At 45.7% G+C, this 19,955-nt stretch overlaps 1 protein-coding gene across 9 annotated transcripts in view; it reads right to left on the bottom strand.

Annotated features, from left to right (window-relative positions):
• Window positions 1-15,783, bottom strand: part of TNRC6C (trinucleotide repeat containing adaptor 6C) — a 103,267-nt gene extending 87,484 nt beyond the window's left edge. For 8 of the 9 annotated variants that reach the window (XM_054170439.1, XM_054170444.1, XM_054170442.1 and 5 more), the window contains exon 1: window positions 14,534-14,740. The gene's annotated coding sequence lies outside the window, so the exon portion shown is untranslated. Of the gene's footprint in view, window positions 1-14,533; window positions 14,741-15,343 lie in introns of those variants that run through there. The other variant, XM_054170440.1, reaches the window with a different exon arrangement.
• Between the last annotated feature and the right edge of the window lie 4,172 nt (window positions 15,784-19,955).

Here is a 19,955-nt window from a genome sequence, read left to right as displayed (position 1 = left end):
TGACAGTACTTTGCTTTCTGCTGTAGCCTTCACTAAAGAGGTCAGCTGGGAACAGATGGCCAACAACCATCTGAACTGGTGCTGAGCCTGCAGATGACGGCAGCTTCCCAGAGGGATTTGAGAGTGCCCTTTCCTACGCAGGGAGGCTTTGCTCCAAGCTGGTGGCAGGAGCAGCAAAGAGCCACCAAGCACGCTGCTCCTGCCCTAGGATCTCAGCCACTGCAATTCTTCAACCTGGTTTTCTCAACCCAGAAGGGTCAGGGAACGCAGGCCCACAAAAGAATCTCAAGATGTGTTCAAATGTGCAAAGAAGGAATGATCCAACTTCTTAAGAAAACTTCCATGAACTGGCAGGGAGGAAAAGGAGATGGACTAAACATTTTGCTACCAAGTTGGAAATCAGGCCAGAAAAAGTAAGAGGAGCTCAAGAAGTCCCTAGAGAAACCAGTTGTTTTTCCCACTGCCTGGGCCTGATGTAATTCACCATAAGAACGATAGTGTCTAAGTCACTGCAGATTACCTTAAAGCATCAGCAGAAGATAGATGGCACTCCAGAAGACCAGGAAACACCAAAGACTGTGCATATAACTTAAAAAAGATGAAGCCATCAGGAACAGCTGGCAAGAATTTGAGGGTGGGGTGGGGGTGGGAAATAGCCTGTTTGGGGTGGTTTTTTTCCTTCTTCCTAGTTGCAGGTATTTTTGAGAAGGACAACAGGGAGGGAACAGAAGTATTTATTGACTTTTCAAGGCATATGCAAAGTTTTGTTAACAAAAATGTGGTTCCAGTTTTGGTTGGTTGTTTTGTTTGTTTGGTTTTTCCTAAGACGACAGGGGACATAAGCTAAATTAAATGGCAATAAAATACCCATAAAACAATTAACCTCAGCACTTCCCCTTCCAAGAAGGCAAAGAATTGATGGATTTATTTATTTTTTTCAGTGTGCCACATGTCCAGCAGCAGAATTTTTATTAACCACTTTGCTGGGTAAATGTGTACACTTAGTAAGCTGCAAAATATGTCAACCCATGGGGCTGCAAATAAGGATGGACAGTACTCAGGACAACTTGATAAACTCAAGATGTACAAAAAGAGTAGAGCACAAAGCAGTGAGAAGGAGGGCAGGGTGCTGTGTGTGGCAGGAAGAAGCATATATAGCAGCACAACACAGGGAACAAATGGCTAAACATCAGTTTTGAGGTGGGAAAAAGTATCAGGTATTATAGCAGATCTCTATCCAAAGGCAAAGCAAAAAGGTCACAAATGGTCAGAAATTCATCAGCTGCTGTACTGTGCCCATCTTGGGACCAGTCCACAGCAACAGAGATACAAATCAACTGAAGAGTCCAAAAAATGGCAACATGGATCAGGCACCAAAAAGGCATCAGCCCTTGGTCAAAACCTTTACAGACTTGGATTCACACAACCTAAAGAGACAGTAACCCCTTTATTCAAACAGGTGTTAAAGAGACACAGTAACCCTTTTATTCAAATAGGTGTTAAAACCAGGAAGATTTTACTACTTTAATTCTTAAATTGCAACTAAAGAGATTTGGATTAGGCATAAAGCAAAATATTCCACACTGCACCATTAAAAACAAACCAACCAAAAAACCCAACAACAAAAACCCCCACCACACACAAAAAAGATGACAACCCAAATCTTTATTTAAAAAAATCTATTTAGGGGAGAGAAGAGGGAAAATATCTAAAGAAAGGAAGTCTTGTTTTTGTTAAGAAGTAACACTGATACAAGGCCAGACTGACTCCTGGACACAAAGACAATTAGACTAGAAGCAGAAGACCACCCCCCATTCCCAAAGTAAAAATCCTACAATATTCAGAGGGGAGGAGCCCTCAGTCACATCACTGCAGACAATGTTGTGGACAGGTTACATGCAGAGGTGTGATCGTTCAAAGTTCAGGTGCAAAATTTGTTCCTACAGGGAGTAATAAAGGAAGCTTGATGAGTGGTTTTGTTTGACCTCAATTTGTAATTTATTAATCCCATGCTTTAGGGTTTCTCACTGTCAAACTATGCCCCTGCCCTGCACTTGTCACTTCTTAAGACATTTATTTGCTTTGACAGGGAATTCCTCCCTTCCTGTGTAACATCAAGACACTGTCCACTGCTAACAACTGTGGGCCTGGTTCTTTGATGCTCCTAGTACCTGGCCAGCTTGTCTGATTTCCTAAGATGGACAGCAGCCCCATTTCTGAAGTCACTTAAAAATCCCATTAAAGCTCCTGCACCTAAACAGAGCACCAATGCTGCCCTGGATATTTCCTTTTACTCTACAGTATAGTTCTGGCTCTAAGTCTTCTTTGTGTTATTTCTTTGACTTGTTACAGAGTACTGGCAGGTATCTTCAAGTCTATGATGCTCTGTGGATCCTTCTCAACTACCTGTGAGGGATTAGACTTGATTCCCAAGTAGTCCCCTTCCAGGCTTTCTTTAAAGCACTTGACTGAGGTGCAGCAACTGCACTCACAACTGAAATGTGTGCAGAAGCAGAATGCAGCTGCCATTTAAAGACACTCAAGAACACACCACACCATTAGGTGAGAACAAGGTGTGAAAAGCAAGACACTCAAATAAAATACCTTACTGAAACTGCAGAGAGCATTTAGGTTGCCCAAGAGAATAAATTACTAATCCTGCTCTTAAAAATCTCTAAAAAAAGAAATTGCACAATCAGGAGAGAGAAAGAGCATTTGTGTTACACACCTTGTGTTTCTAATGTGCAGTTCTGGACTATTGGTTAAAGAGCAATAAAATACTGGAAGGACCTTGAGAAGAGTGCCAGCTGCTACCTACTGGAGGTAGCAAGCTCCCACTGGAGGTTTTCAACTCACTCCATGTTAAACTCTTGTCACCCTTCTTTATGTAGACAAAGTAAACAACCACTGCAGTAAATTATAACAAAAATAGAGCAGATTGGATAGTTGCTATCATTCAGTTAAAGGTATTTCTGTGGAACACTGACTTGGCCTTGCCTTAGCTTTTATTAGTTGATTTACCAGCCCCTAGAAGTGAGGGAAAATCCCTGTGAAGAAAAACGCTTTACAATTCATCTGCATCCTCAGTTTGCAAGAGGTAAATCAGATATCAGAAGTTCGACGACTCTGTATCTGAGCAATGCCCAAATCCCACGAATGTTTGGAGGGTCTGGGGTTTGTTTTTCATGTACAGACTTCCTTTTGTTCAGCTTCTCCTACTAATGGCAGTACTAGAGTACAAATGGGGATGTCTGGGAAGATGTATGTTACATCTTCATTACTAAGTAGTGGAGATCAACAGGAGTGGGTCTGCAGAGCAAAACTGTTGGCATAGAGGCCTCAACAGCCACACTATCCCCACTTCAGGTGACTTTATTACTTGAGACTAGCTCCAGTCTGCTCCCATGTACCAAATGCCCACATGAAGCAGGGAAAAATTAACTGCACCCTTGGAGTACATCATCCAGTGAAGTTCTGCTTAAAGGGAATCCAGCTGTTGCACTCCAGGACCACTCCATGATGTCAAAGCACAGCAAGTGAGGACAATCAGAAGGCTTACTCAAACACGGAATTCTCAATCCAAATGAACACACTCATGTAGATGATCCTATAGGGTGTGAAGCTGCTGACACACCAGTTCAACACCTCTTCTGTCAAGGAAGACAGTGCTCCATCCTGGGGGAATGTCAGTAGTTAAAAGGGAAGTCTTAGCATGAGCTAGAACACTGTACTTGCATGCATTTCAGGCACAAATTACACCACTATTTGCTCCCTCAGCCTGCTGACAACACCCCAGCACAGTTCATCTCTCCCATCATGTGCACCACTCAGGCTGTGCAGGAACCAAGACAAAAAAACCCAAACAACTACTACCCAAAAATCCTCTTTGCATTACATTCACTACTCAAAGCAGGCTAGAAAGAGCAAGAAAGATGCTATGAACAACATCTCACCTCCCCCAGCAAACACAGACCTACTCCTCTCTTGGAAAAGTAAGCTATAGACTGAACAGTGCAGGTAACTAGATTTACTTTCACAGCTTGATATTTACCAGCAGTTGATGCAGCATCTGGTCCAGAGCTCTTCCTTACGATTCCTGAGACATAATATGCAAAAGAGAACAACTCTGGAATCCAGTAGCTCAGCAAGAGTGTGGCTTGCTTGTCTCTCCCCAGATACTATGTCTGCTGTTTTGGTTTCTCAAAATACTTAGAAGAGCCCTGTGCCTGCAGAGGGAAAGCCCCACGCTGACAAACTGTCCCACTCGGTATCAGAAACAGAAGCCAGTTATGGACAAGTTTCTGGCTCAAATGATTTAGCTGGACTTGAAGAACATGGCAGAGGAGCACTGCTTCCTGGGGCAGCTGCACAGGGATACTGAGAAGCAGGAGGCCAGGAAATAGGAACAGAAGCAACAGCTCCACAGGATGTTTTGTCACAGCACAGCCTCAGGCTCTTTTCAAGCACTGACACTCCCAGGAATGGTGACTGGAGGAGTCAAGTCACCTGTCCAACAGTACAGGTCAGAAGGGACTGTGTGTGCTGCAGGACAGATGACCAGGAACACTGCTTCTGTGCAGCACACCCTCACACCCCTCCAGCAAGCACAACTAAACCTTTATGCTTCTTTCTTAAAAAAATTAAAAGCAAGTCTGCATAACTACAATGATGGAGCATTTTGCCAGCAGGATTTCCATCACCTCTAGTCCCCGTGCCATCAGTGACCATGCCAGCACTCAACTGTTTCTGAGCCAAATCACTTCTATCAGCAGGAAAAAGCACATCTGACTCACTTATTGCAGAAGTTGAAGACCTGGCTGATGCTCTCACACAGCTCAAGCTAGACAATAGCACTTACAGGGTCAAAGAGTAGGCAATAGAAGTTATGCTGAAGAGAAGTATGCTCATGATGCTGTTCTGATGCTTATTCTGGGAAAAAGGTGGTGACAACACATTGTCAAAAGAACCAGCTCACAGCAGCCAGAGCCACATGCATCCACTGGGATGTTCCTGAGAGGTTCAGGTGTGATTTAAATGGCCCAGGAAGGTGAGGTCTGGAAAAGATACCTCTCCTTTAGCAGAGTTCCTGCCACAGGCACACTGTAAAAACACCTATGTGCTTCCTTTGCTCCTATCTGCAGGCAAGGCTAAGAGTAGCACCAACACATGCCAGCAGCATGGTGAGCAGCAGTAAACATGTTACTAGACATGTACCGGTCACTTGACTGAAGCACAGACGTGCCTATCTGAGATGACCTCCTGAGGTGTCTTCCAGTCTGAGTTCTCCTATGATATTCAAATTCAAAGATACATAGCAGGAGCCTGCAGACACCACTCTCTAGGAAGATGCATCCTGCAGAGACAGTGGACCTCTGCCATCTCACTACTGAGACATCCAGGTGGCACCCCAGAACACACAAAGTGCAGAGATGCAGGACACTGCTGCACCCCCAGTTCCAGGAGGCTCATGGGGAGGGACCTGAATGAGGGAGTAAAAGGACAGTAACCTCACAGGGAGGATGTATCTCAGGACCTAGAATTATTACAAACAATTCCAGCACTATCCCTCACACTGTAGAGCTCAGGACAGGCCCTGCCAGCATCACCAGCAATGGTACAGGGACACACAGCACCAGTGTATGCATGGTGTAGGGCATCTCTGAGGTGCACACAAGCTAGGTTGAAGCATGGTGTGTGTAAAGAAGAAGATGCTCTCCACACATGCTGCCTTGAAAGCCGAAGTTCCATCCCATAGGCATGTACCACCTTTATTGTACTGGCTCCCAGATACAGGCTGAGGTTAGGCTGAATGCACGGCTCCTGACAGAGCAAGGCAAGATAAGATGAGAAAGGGAAAACAAACAACAGAACTCCTCGTTGTAGAAACTAGAATGTAAAATCACGTAAAGGGAATATAAGAAGATGGAGATTAAAGTTTTTGTTAGATGTTTGGGGTTTTTTTAAGATTTCAGAAGGCACAAACCCACCATTTCCTCCTCCTGCATTTTTAAATTTGCTGTGTGAGCTCATTGAACATTCAAGTTGTTGTCTTCAAGTTTTCCAAATACCATTCTATTTAAAGGCACTGTGAATAGGGAATTCAAATTATCAAATGAATGAAAGAAGAATTCTTAGCAGGAACCCTGGTGAGCTAATCAAGAGTCACAATAAAATGTCAGGGGTCCTGGAATTCTCTGCAGGAGGTTAACACCAAATTTGATCCGAGTCAAGGAAGACAAAACACACTGTAGACTAATAAACTGTACTAAAAGTTGTGCACTACAAATGTGTAAGTTTAAACACAAATGATAAAAATCTGCTTGTTTTGTGTACTTTGCATAAATTCTTAGTGTTTAACTACAAAAAAAACCCCAACCCAAATCAAAACACTGTCCACCATGATCATTTCGTTACACTTCAAGATAGTACACTTTGAAGCAATTTAGTGTTTGTTCCACTGCATCCTCAGCTGCAATGCTGCAAATTAAGGCAGAAGCATAAATAAGAAACCTTTGTTACTCTGGACCTGTCTTCAGGCTGGGAACTGACTCCACAAATTTTAGAAGGCTTATTCTGTTGTCCACAATTAAGGAAACAGGTCCAAGGCAGCACCTTTCCCTCAACAAATCCACCAGAGTTTAAAAGATTAATTCCACTCTGTTGAAAAGGTGATTCTCACTTCCATTAAGTTAATCAAGTTTCAAAGCTCTCAGTTCCCCCCACTTCACTTTTCTTAGTAAAAGCATCTGGATGCCAATTCCAGCCAATAACAAAGTAGAATATCAGAGCCACCATCAGAATGGGCCATCATCCATTATTCAACTTAGCAAATGAATAGCGGCTCCATGGGGGGAGGAGAGACAGGGTAGGGGGAGAGAGGGAGAAAGGCAACAGCCATAAAAGATCTTCTAGAGACAGGAAAACCAGTTGCGGTAAACACCACTTTGGAAATCAATTTATGGTCAATTATGATCTCGCTAATAACTATTTCATGCCTTCAGTTACTCCATGAAACGCCACGGGGAGCATGTATTCTCAGAAATAGATCCAAAACGTCTCCAAGTACGTTATCTGATCAGCAGCTGCAGACAGAACACCAGAAAGATCAGCTCTTGCTGGTCTGGATGCTGATAGAGGAAAAGGGAAGGAGAGGGTGGAGGGAATCACAGTGTCAATGCAGATGGACTGCGAGAGCATTACAGTATCATCCAGATAACAGAGAGATTACAGCCATCAGTCTGAGCTATTGGCTTCAAAAGCATGAGGGTTTGTTGTCACTGCAATATTTCACCAAGACATTTGTGAAGAACACTGGCCCTTCAGAAAAGCAAGAAAATATTAACACTGAGGGGCTTTTCCCAGCAACTCATCGTGTAAGCATCCATCCACTTACACACCCTTTGCTTTAGTCAATTCTTCACACACAAGTGTGGTAGCAAAGACTGACATCACCAGATAATGCCCTGCTGGTGCCCAATGAGGCTCATTTAATTTGGACTTCTCTTTTGCAAGAGTGCAAGACTTCTGCAAGTTCGATTAGAAGAATAAAAACAGGAAGAATTCTCCACTCACCAAGCTCCAGTAAGTCCCATATAATAACATCTTTCACCTGAAACAGTGCTATTTATGCAGACTCTCCTCCTCAATAGCAGCAATTCTATTATTGTGACAGACCAAATTTAGTTCCACGCCTGGATCAGACAGCTACTTGATGATGATCACACTAGAAGATCTTTAACAGCATTTAAATTGCTACCACCAGGCTCTTCCTTATCAGAAGATGCTGCATTTTCCATATTCCTTTTTTTAAGGCTTAAAAAGGTAAAACATACACTTCTTTATGGTTTGCACTGGCTAATGTTATGCAAAAAGAAAGGAAAGTGAAAAGGCAGGTTATGAACAGATGTGATCAGCAGTCACACCAATAGGTTATTTTTAACCAAGAATTTTTTGCAGCATCACAAAAGAATGAGGTGCAACACTGTGCACTTAACAGCATTACAGCTATGACACCATAACCAGACAAGAACAATGAGATTTGCAGCGATGTAACACAGCCAAGGAGTAAGGGACGAGCTTCCAAGTGGAGCATCCATTTCAAAGCTGAAAATGTGGAAAAAATCCAAACACAAACACTGGAAGCAACTCTCCTACATTAAGCAAGGTTGTGCAATTGATTGAAAACACTGAGAGAAGAGGAAAATTGAGACCTACAGATAGACAGCACACTGTCGGCAGAGGGATAATGAAGAACCCTACCCCAGGCTGGCTTGGGTAAGTGTCTTACTGGATTTACACACACACACACCATTAGGCTGTGTTTACAGTGCTAGCAAAGTTTCAAACTTCACATTTTGTATGAAATATCTTCAAGGCTACTGTGAACATATCCCGAGTTAAAGCAAAACTACAAGCAATGCCAAAAACCACCTTCTGTGGCCTTATTCTAATGACCTCATAAGAAAATGCAGTAAAATGGCAGCCAGCACATTGTGCATCTCTACAGCTGATTTCCTGTATTGTGCGTTCTCGCTGAACTGTTTCTTTTCTCTAGAATGGTTTGTGTTAAAGCACTGGGCTGATGCTCTTTTGTTTACCGGCTACCGTGTAAAAACAAGCATCTCCGTTGTCAGCACCAATGACGTTAGCATCAGCCATGAAAACATTTTGGAATGCTGAAGAACTGAAAGACCTGAGAGCCCGAGACTGGAGTAGGACCAAAAAGCAGAGTGACACGCAGATATCTGGCCGAGCTTGAAATAGACTTGGCAGGAGTCAGTTTCAACTAACAATCAATATGTGTACACACTGACCACCCAGAATGGAATCCCAGCCACTGTGAGCACTCTGTATCCCTCAGACAAAACAAGGCTCTTCCTCTTCTCCTTGGGAAGTCTTACAAATGCAGCACCAGGCAAAAACTCGACACTGCAAGCAGACAGCATACAGAGAGAGCACAGGAAGGGAAACAGGGAATAGAAAGGGAAACAGCACATCTAAGAAAAAACAGATATGCCACTCTAGGAGATGGTTCTTGAGTGTCCCTTCAGAAAGTCGTCACGGGAAAATATGCACAGACCCCATTAGCAAGAAGCTGGGGGTGGGGACAAAGAATGGCTTTGCCTCAGAAAAACACCCGAGGGCAGCCATAAAACACTCTGTAGCCCAAGGTGGTTTTTCCCTTGCGGTGGAAGGGGGGTGGGTGTTATCTTTTCCTAAATGAGCCTATAGCTGGTAGCTGCACGATAACTATTTTGAGACCTAGAAACATATTTTTCTCTGGGGCTTAATTACCACAAAGGCTGCCAATCGATTTGACAAGTCAATTTCTCTCTCAAATTAAAAAAACAAACCCAAAAAACAACCCACAAAAACCCCACCAAAACTCATTCTCTAGCAATTCCAAGCTTACTGCTAAAAAAGCCCAAACTGCCAAGGGATAAATTAGCTATTTTTAATACAAAGCAATAAGCAATTGTTAACGTTTCTCATGAGCAAGCTTCTAAAACACAGAAATTCCTGATGGAAATCTAAGCAAACGGGCACCTAGTTTGCTGGTTTTTAAATGGATGTGCATTTCAAAACACAGAAGAAGCAAGCTGCAGATAGCTGTTTATTACAAATGACTTCCACCTCCACAGCCCTCAAAGGCAAACTATAAAGCTGTGTGCAAAGCTAGACAATCTGGGCATCCAGCCATAAAACATCACTGCAGCAGCACAGATAACTGTTCTCACTCTCAAGCCATCCTTGGCTGTAAACCCACAGGGAAGAGCTCCAGAAAGCAGACCTCACTACCACCAGAGCTCCTAATACTTGAGGAGCTTGAATTACAACTACACTCAAAACCTCAAGACTGAAAAATTACAGTGCTGCTGATTCACATCCAGGGCTAAGACTAGAAGTAGCTCAGATTTTGATTCTTAGTACCCCTGAATGATGAGATTTAAGAACATCTAGCTATTGGACAGATGTCTTGAGTGGAGGATAAAAAGACAAAAGAATTAGATGCATCTTTTAAAGTGCTGCTGGATTGTCTGCAAGTGATACAATCTTTGATGGAACCTTAAAAGGAGTACTGTATTCTGTGCCAGAATGGTATTATTGTGACCAAACTCAGATGTTTTTATCGTGTGCAGGAGACTTCAAAACATGTTAAGTGACAAGAAAGGAAGCTGCACAAAAAGTTTCAGAAAACAGTTATATCTGCTTATGGGAATCTACAGTGAAGTTCATCATGATTAAGTAATTATAAAATAAGTGTAAGTACATCCACACTTAGTAAGAAAGATATAAACCTAAGCCATGCTTTTGGTAGACGATTTCCACAAATAACTCAGATTCCTAAAGGAAGATCAAATAATACTTGGATTCCTCTACTTTCCTACATTACAAATAACCATCTTTCATTTTACCACTAGCATTTACCAGTGAAGAGACTGTGTAGAGCACATAGATCATTTAGTAATGCGATTTACTGTCACTTCTAGATCATCTCCCCATTCAATAAAGTATACTTCTCTCCTAAATACTATCTGCCTTGGCTGATATCTTCATAATACAGCTGAAAACCTCAAGCCATTATCACTGGAAGGCATCAGCTGATCCTAAATTAGCTAGACTGCAGCGTCACAGGCATTTAAGAGGTTTCCTTATCATTCATCTTTAATAGTAAGGGATCGACGGGCTCCTACCTGCAGCTTCTAGGCCAAAGGGAAACCTTCTAATGGTATTACCATTATCTTGTAATCTGAATTTTAAACAATTAAAACAATAGCACTTTTGTGTTGCACATCTCTGCTGTAACCAAAGACGGTAATTTTTTCATCAGTTCTCACATTCAAAGTCCCGCATAAAGAACTAATTTGGGGGGAGGGAAAAAGCAGCAACACAAATTCCACATTTAAGCTGCTGCACCTCCAGAGCAGCAGCACAGTGACAGGACAGAAGTCATCAGCAGAGACTATTTTCATTATTTAGGAAAGGTTTGGCCCTTTTAGTTTTAAATCCGCGGGTCTGGTAGTCAATAACATCTAGCAATTCTTTCCAAATGAAAGCTTCTTTTTATTGAGGCGAAGGATGGCTCCACCCCTGACCTCCTCCTCCAGCTTGTTTTGGAAAGGGGCCAGATGACAGCATTTGGAAAAGCGCATGTTTATCTCGGCAAGGCCAGCTGCTAAGTTAACATCTTACCCCTTCCCACATACACCAGTTTTAGTTAAGTCTTAACAGCTAAAACTGAAAGTAAAGGCTTGGGCTTTGAATAACAAACTGAAGAGGGAAGAGAAAAGGTGTCTGAATAGACTGTAAAAGTACAGGTCATGTTGAGTTAACAGCAGGCACTAAATCCCTTACAGGACTAAAATCATCTGGCCTTTCCGAGTGAAAAGAATTGGGGGGGGGGGGGGGAGACAAAACACCACAGCAATATGAGAGTTTATTTCTAGGCTAATTTAAAGTGATACTTTCTATACGTTTACCACTCAGCAACAGTTTGCTTCAAGACACAAAGAGATTACAGCCCCTGCTTGACAAAACCTTTAACTTTACCCAGGTTTATTGTCACTCCAGCTTAGAAATGTATGGAACCTTTGAGAGTGCCAAAGGCTCTTCAGGTTCAAAGTACTCATGCCCAATTATGTCATTTTTCATATTAAGGGGTTTTTCATCCTATTGTTTTTCCAAGTCTTAAAAAGCTGCTTCAAAAAAAAAAAAAAAAAAGATAAAATTATCTTCCTTCCCTTAAATATCAGTAAAAATCACCAAAGTCATCTAAACCTTAGCATGTTACTTTAACGGGAAAGAGAAACTCCAGGAAAAAAACCCCAAAATTAAGCCAGAGAGGTGGCTTTTCATTCATCTCAGCAAGCTTCAGCAGGCTCTGCAATCGCAGACGAGGGAAAGGTAAACCTCATTCCATTCCCAGGAGATCTGAAGCACGTTTTGAAAGATACAAAGATGCCTGGTCAAGAGGGTGAAACTGACCAAACGCTTCCCAACACCGAATCAGGACCCAAGGGCAGCATCCCAGAGTAAATGGGTTTGTGCTAACACAGAAAGGGCACAGACCAAAGCAGGCTCTCCACAAGTACATTCGTAACAGGCGGGACTAGCACCCTGCATCAATGACAGCCCAACCACAAAGTAATCCATGTCCTGTAATAGATGTGCGAGCACACGTGAACCAGTATAGAACACACCACCCGGTTGCAGTCAGCTTTCAGACCCATGCATACCGACACTTCAATTTGTCACTATGAGAACCCACACATACAGAGAACGGAAACATTGATAAATGCTAAGTATTTTAGATTGCAATCCAGAGGAGCTCTAAGTAAAGAGAGGCTGGTCTGCTCTGACTTCTTCATTACTAGAAACAAAATGCTTAGACAAAAGTACAGCATATTGCCTCAAACACAACCTCTATTATGCATCACTGAAGCAAGCCCTGCTGCCAGGCTCCAGCGGTTTTCCTGATGGCAGCACCTCGTCAAGGGCTGAGACCTTTTCATTGCACAAGCTGTGCCAGTCAGGTAACATCGAGCTGGAGAAGATAAAGACATCTCCTCTGAAGATAAGGACAAAGTGACATAAGGCATTATTACACTACTGCTAAGTGCCTTTAAACAATCATGTTCACTGAAAAAAAAAAGTTCAAATTAATCTGACTTGCTGCAGCTTTCTTCGTAGTCTCAGCAGTCACAGACTCAGGAGCAGCAAGGTTACCCGTGCATAACAGCCTATGTAATCTCACCCCAAAAAGCAACATCAATCCTACAAATTAAAGAGCAAGCCTCCCACGGGGTACAGCAGTGGTATACAAGTCTGACACTGATGCTCTGACGTTCTGGAAATAATCCCAGGAGCCAGGGCAGAAACAACAGTGCAGCGCGTCTGGGGACAGGTTCCTCCACACACCATTTTGAGCTCAGAAATAACCCACTGGAGCAACCAGACAGATATCTATTCGAGGAACCGCAATTACAGAGAACTATGCCCATCTGCTCAGCACAGGTTGCACCCACTGCAAGTCATCTACTACTTCCTTGGTAAGCAGAGGGGAGCAGCAGTCAGAATCAATGTGTATCTTTCCACTACTTTCCTGAAACGATATCTAAAAAAAACAAGAGAAAGCAATATCCGATAGGAAACTGTATTTAATCCCCAGCCGAAGGCGAACCCAAAAACCCCAGCTACCAGATGTGATTAGGGAGAACATTTGAGAGACATTGCTTTCTCCCGAAGCAAGATCCAACAGCAGTGCAGATGTTCTCCTGGACTGGCATTGTCCTCAGGTCTACAGAGCATCACCGGCATCCACCTGATTTAAAGCTCTGCATCACCCACTAACAGCGGGATTTATTGGATTTTTAATTACCCTAACTGGCCTAATGTCCAGAGCAAATTTCAGTCTATCCATTAGGGTAAGTTCACCTGATACACATATATGCATACAAGAGGAAGAATAGGCAACAGCCATGGGGATGACGTACTGAAGCTCATTTCTAAATTTAAACTGGCTGTTATAATAACGCCGTCCCACAGACACGCTCGAGTTGTAGCAGAAAACCAGAGTAGCCACAGAGTAAGACAAGCAGTATTGGATTTAATGCAAAAAGAGAAGGGGGGGAAAAAACCCAATTGAGTTCAATAAATCCCATAATTGGACCTTCAACTAATTACATATTAAGAAGATTAACCTTTGACACAAACTTGTGATGCAAACAAAGAAGATTCAAACAATTAATCAACTTCCAGTGTTTCAAGATTTCTCAGGTTAACAACTGAACCCTCCCCATTTTCTTCTCCCTTCAGCGTCGCAGTCCAAAGCATCAACTCTAACGTTCTCTCTCCCACTGGAGGACACTTTAGGTTCAGGGAAGACCTCTCTCAGAATACTCCAGAGAAAACTGCAGTAGACCCCCATAATCTCGTTACAGGGGGAAATAAACGTTATCTAGAGACCTTAACTTTTAACAGCAAGCAGCCACGAAGGACAAAGCTGGAAACTCGGCTCTCTCCCAGCAGAGCAGCACTTGCTGACCATATCCACACCACTTATCTTCCAAGCCTGGGATCACTCCCAACACGCTCCGCAATAATTTTCACACGTGTTAAGTTATAAAGCAACTGCACACAGTAACGTCTGCGCCAGGATCACTCTTAAAGTGGCACCACCTATTCACAAATGGCACTTCTGTTCGCTATTTTGCGCACAACAGCTATTGGAACCGGGAAAAGGTAAGGTAGAAAAGGACTGAATTCGTTCTAATAGGTTAAAAGAGGGGGGAAAAAAAATATTAGTATTCCCGCAAGTTGTGCAAAGCAGAAGATACCTGCTAAAAATAAACGCATTCTGAAATGTTTTGGGGTGTTAATTGCTTCACTTACTAATAAGCATTAAAAAAAAAAAAAAAGATAATTATCTGGCTTCAGACTTGTGAGCAGAGGAGGTGTGCACTGGCTAAGCTGGTCTTTTCCACTGCTAACTTCTACTGTGCCCAGACGAAGAGAGGCTGTTACCCCTTCTTACCTTTTAGTCTTTTCTTTATGGGGCTCTTTGGCAGCTTTCGATTCAGTCTTGCTGTAAGGAAACAAGTGAGTATTTTGTCTACCGAGCAGGGGTCTTTCTGACGTGTTCCTTTCTTACTTTAATGCCTTTTTTTGTTTGTTTGTTTGTTTTTAATAAGCGTACCCGTAATTTCACGAATCTGAATACGAAAAAAATCTCACACGGCAAAAAAAAAAAGGAAAAAAAAAACACCACAATTTTGTTGTTGTTGTGGTTTGTTTACCACCCCACCCCACCCCCAAACAAAAAAAAGGAGGAAAAAAAAAAAAAAAAAGGTCTGCCACACAGGAGAAAAATAAAACACAAACAGATCAACAGGAAAACACTATCCCAGTAGAAAAGCAAAGAGCTTCAGTGTTATCCAGCCCAGAGGAGAAGTGCAGCAAAAGCAGGTCCAATTCCAAAAGAAGCTTTTGATTTCCAGTGAAGAGGAAAAAAAAAAAATAGTACTTAAAAAAAAAAAAAAGACCAAGGAACAAAATACACCTTCGAGTCCCCAGCTAAATTTTTGCACGAGTGTGTCTTAAATACAAGTTTGCTTTTTATGTGTTGCAGCAAAACCCACGAAAGCCAGGATTTGGAGTTGATCGGGATGAGTTCTCGTGTGTGTGTCTTGATGTGTTCTCAGTCCACATGGAGGAGCATTTGAGGGTTGTTTAAAAAGTGCAAATTAAAAAGAGGAACTGGGACCCAGGAAAGAGTTTTAAGATGGATCCCCCCCCTTTCCAAAAAAAACAAAACAAAACCAAAACAAAACCAAACCAAACCCACCACGGAGCCAGGGGGGTATGCGGAGTCTCACATGGGCTCCGGGCAGGAGGGTCCCGCCGAGTCTCTGGCTCCAGGAGGTCCGCGGAGGGGCGGAGGATCCGCCGCAGTCAGTCTCTCGGGGCGGAGGATCTGCGTCTCTCTGGCGGGGACCCGGCGGAGCGATCCAGCAGCCTCTCGGGCGGGAGGAGGATCCAGCAGCCTCTCTCGCAGGAAGGAGCGAGCGCGGGGAGGGGATCCGAGGAGGAGGATCCAGCAAAGTCTTTCACGGAGGGGGGGGGGGGGAACACGAAGGGGGGAGTGGGGAAACCCAACAGTCTGTCTGCCTCGCTCGCACAGGGGATCCGGGGGCAGGAGGAGAGAGATCCCGTGGGCTCTCTCCGTCTCCTCCGGAGGGATCCGACAGCGTCTCCGGGCGGGGTGGGCGGCGGGAGGCTGCGGCAGCGGAGCCCCTCGCCGGGGTGCAAGAACCCGGGCGCCCGTGTCCCCGGGAGGAGGCGGGGAGCAGGGAAAGCCGGGAGCCGAGGCGTCAGCGTCTCCGCAGGGGGCTGCAGCAGCGCCTCGGGCACAGTCGGTCAGTCAGCCGGGCTCGCTGGGGTTGAGGGGAGGGGGGGGAACCGCAGCGACTCTCTCCCGTCTCTCCCGCTCGCTCTCGCCTCGTCCGCTCGCAGGCAGGCGGTGCCAGGCTCAGTGCTGCCAGGCCGGTCCCCAGCTCCTCCGCGCCGCCGCTGACGCCGCCGCTACCGCCACCGCCACGGACGCCGCTGCTGCAGCCGCCGCCGCCGTCCTCAGGAGCAGAGCTGCTGCCACCGCGGCCATTTTGTTGCTAACTGACAAGAGCCCCGCCAGGCAGCGCGAGACCGCGGGCAGGCTTCGCCGCGCACTCCCCCCTCCCCTGCGCGCGCTGACCTCAAACAGGAAGTCGCCCTCCCCCCCTCTTCCCCCCCCCTTCCCTTCCCCGGCCCGCGCGCGGCCACGTGACAGGGAAGCCCCCGCCACATGCAAATAAGCGCCGAGGACCGAGCCAAAGAGCGGCCGCGCTGCGCGCGCCCGGCCCCGCCCACACTCTGCTCCCCCTCATCACCCGCGGCGGCGCGCACCCTTCCGCCGTCGCGCGCAGGCCGCGTAATCCTGCGGAGGGGGAGAAGGACCCCACCGAAAAAAGGGTGCACAGAGACTGCACACACCCCCCTTCCCCCTAGAGAAAGGGTACGGGGGGGGGGGTTGCAAACACACCACCCGCCCCCCAAAAAGTGGTGCAGAGGGGCTGCATACACACATCCCTGAAAGGAAAGGGTGCAGAGGGGTTGCACATACAACCCCCGCTGCCCCCACAAAAGGGTGCAGAGGAGCTGCACACACCCTCCAAGAAAGGGTGCAGAGGTGCTTGCCTCCCCCCCAAAAAAAGGGTGCAGAGGTGCTTTTCCCCCAAACAAGGGGTGCAGAGCTGCTTCCCCAAAAAAAGGGGTGCAGAGGTGCTTCAACCCCCCCCACACACATATGCACAAAGGGCTGCAGAGGTGCTGCATAGAACTCCACCACTATCCAGCTGCAAAATAGTGTTGGTGCATTCAATTCCCACATGCAACTGAATGTCGGAGCATTTCCACTCCCCAGTGCAAACGGGCAACCCTCCCCCCACGCTTCCATACAGGGCCCCCGAGCTGGGGCCACTCGGCAGGGCGAGCACAGAGCTCTAAAAGAGGCCGGGAAGCCGGGGTTGGGGGTGGGGGGGGGGGAAGCCGGGAGGGGGGGGGGGGAGGAAGCATGCAGGATGTGAAACACGGTTCTACCGCACCCTGGGGTGCCCCCACCCTCACAAGGTCCCTTGTCCTGAGAAATGCACTCAGCTGGCTTTGTGTGTACCCTCTGCACAGCGACACAGGCATGTGCTGCTGCGTGTCTGAGTAGATACGCCCCCGTGTAGGTATGCACCTCTATGTACACACAGACCTTTGGCTGAGATTATAGGTGTAGATGAGGTATGGCCCAGCCCTCCAGGACGTGCTCCTAAACATCTTGGCTGAGCTATGGCAGGCCATGGCAGGGGACACCCATTCCTACCAAGATGCCTACTAAGCATCATGGCAACGTGTTCAGTGAGCTGGGGGCTATGAATTATGTGCCCGGAGAGAGGAGATGGCCATCCAGCATTCCTGAGGGACATCATCCATTTGGAGGTTTGAGAAGAAAGTCAGGATTGACTCTCAAAAGAGCATGGGAAGAGTGGAATGTGAAAATTAGTCAGTTTTGCTAAAAATTGCTGTGTGTCTGTCTTTCAGCAGATCATCCCCCCTTCTGCAGTGAAGGTTTAGGGAGATGCATGGCAGTCTCAAACTTGGATCTTTATCTGCCCAGGCCGTTCCTAGTGGTGGCATGGTGGTGTTGGGTTTGTGCTTGAACTTGATCTTAGAGGTCTTTACCAACCTTAATGATCCTAAGATTCCACTGTAGTATTAACTGAACATAGTTCACAGTGTAGGGCATTTACTATGGAGAGTGGGCTGACACACACGTCACAGGAGATAGATGAAAATAGGAGAAGTATGGTCCCAGTACGATTTCTGTTCAGATTTGTGATGCTGTGCACCAAAACCACCCTGGCAGTGCCTGGGCAAGCACAAGCAGGAGCCCGAAGTCCCTTGACCACTGGAGGGAGCCCATATTGTGCCAGAATGCAGCAGAAATACTACGTGGAAGACAGGAGAAAAAAAAATACATGTATGAAACATCAGATCATTGTAGTCAGAACAAAGTGTCTTCTCCAGGTCAGACCATGATCTCTCCATATGCAAAATGTTATAGAAATCAGTTTTAAACTTCCCCTTACACCTCATCAACACAAAGAAAGGAAAAATAAAATTAAGAGCAAGGCTGGGGTGTTTTTCCCACGTTTTCAAAGCCAGTCTGACACCTTTCACCAGGAGTGAATTCATACAGCACGATGGTGGCTGACCTGGAGCAGAGTGAAAATGCCCTTGTGCTCTCTGACTTGTGCAGTGCCCAGAGCAACCCAGTGCTGCTGCAGGAGTCAGTGCAGCTCCCTGCTTGCTCTTCTTACTTAAATGTAGGTCAGCACCTATAGACTCCTTCCCACAAACACCACTCCAGAGCAGCAGGAGGTTGCCACACTGCTGCTTTCGAAAGAGATTTTGTTCTTCTGATAAGCCACCAGCTCCAAAGAAGCAGAACTGATAAAGCCACATGCCCTTTTTTGCCTGCGTATGGCACAAGCATCCTCATACTCTTCATGTACCTACAACAGGCTGCCCTAGACCAAAAACTTTGTCTGGCAATTGCACAGAGGAGCCCTCCTGCTCAGCTGTGGCCCTAAATTATGTGTTGTGAATGTGCAAATGTTTGTAATTCAAGACACACTTCTAACACACAAGTATTTCCCAGAAGGGCTGGTTCTGCAGAGTGATGCCAAGTTGCTGGTAGACCCTGACATGTCAAAATGGAATAAAACTGAAAGTGATTTGTGTGCTAATATGTTCTCTTGGCCCTGGCAAAATTGCCATGAAAAGCATGATGTAACCTCAGCTGCACAGCCACAGAGAGCCTGTTGTGTCTGATACTCATGGGTTAAAACACACTCTAGTGAGCCACTCCTGCCTCACCTGAGTTCTTTCACCATTAAATACAGACCTTTATCCAATGCAAATGTGATTAATTTTCCCCTGTTTTTGTCTTCCTCTTGGGTTTTTGGATTTGCCCTCCTCACTCTCTTAGCTGTGCTCCCTGGATGCTCACAGAGATCTCGGGCACATTGGCACCACCAGTACCATGGGCTGAGGCTTTGCAGTGGCTGCCCCCTAATTGTCCCAGTGGCCTGAGCTGAGCCACCCTCTCAAGACCCCAGTGTGACACAAGCTTTGCCTCCAGCTTTGTTTTCCAGAGCTGCTCTGGCATGGGAGCCATTGCTTTGGGCAGCCACTGCTGCCTTTGAACTCTCTCCTTCCCCCCAGCACTCAGGTAGCCTTTTTTTTGGTCACACATGAGTAAGAACAGATGTGATCCGGTGTGAAGGGAAGGAAAAAGGACACACGATGCCGGTGGTTCACTGCATGCAGGGGAGGAAAAATTCCTGCCCTTGCACTGCTGCCTTGCAAACCTCAAATTTCTCAACACACCCATGCCCTGGGATAGGGCTGTGACCAGAATGTTCACAGGAGGGTGGACACGCTGGCTGGCTGGATGTGAGCATGAGGAGCCACGCAGGTATGGTGTTATTTTTGCTGAGACCGACAAAGCTAAGCTAAGAAGAGGTTTTCATACCACACAACAAGGCAAAATATTCCTCCACTGTAGAGATTTTACACCTCTTACTTGTTTGAATATGATCCAGCTGAATACAAAAGTGGGTCAAAACGGCCACCAAGCAATAATGAGCACACACAAAATTAATCTCAAAACCTGACACCAGCACCAGCCCTGGCTTTAATGACAAATGCAACCTCATGCATTAAGGAGAGTCTGGTATCTAATGCTGAACAAGATCTCCTGGAGCCCACACAAGGTGAAGCTTCACCTCAAAAGCCCTCCTTTGTTTGTGCTCATGCTCAGAGGCAGGGTTTTACATACAGCTGCACTGGAAGGGCAGGATCCTGGACAC

This window comes from Dryobates pubescens, chromosome 20 (genome assembly GCF_014839835.1).
Source record: "Dryobates pubescens isolate bDryPub1 chromosome 20, bDryPub1.pri, whole genome shotgun sequence".
Taxonomy (NCBI): domain Eukaryota; kingdom Metazoa; phylum Chordata; class Aves; order Piciformes; family Picidae; genus Dryobates; species Dryobates pubescens.
The sequence above is the reverse complement of the archived record's forward strand: the minus strand, read 5'-3'. Positions and strand labels throughout refer to the sequence as shown.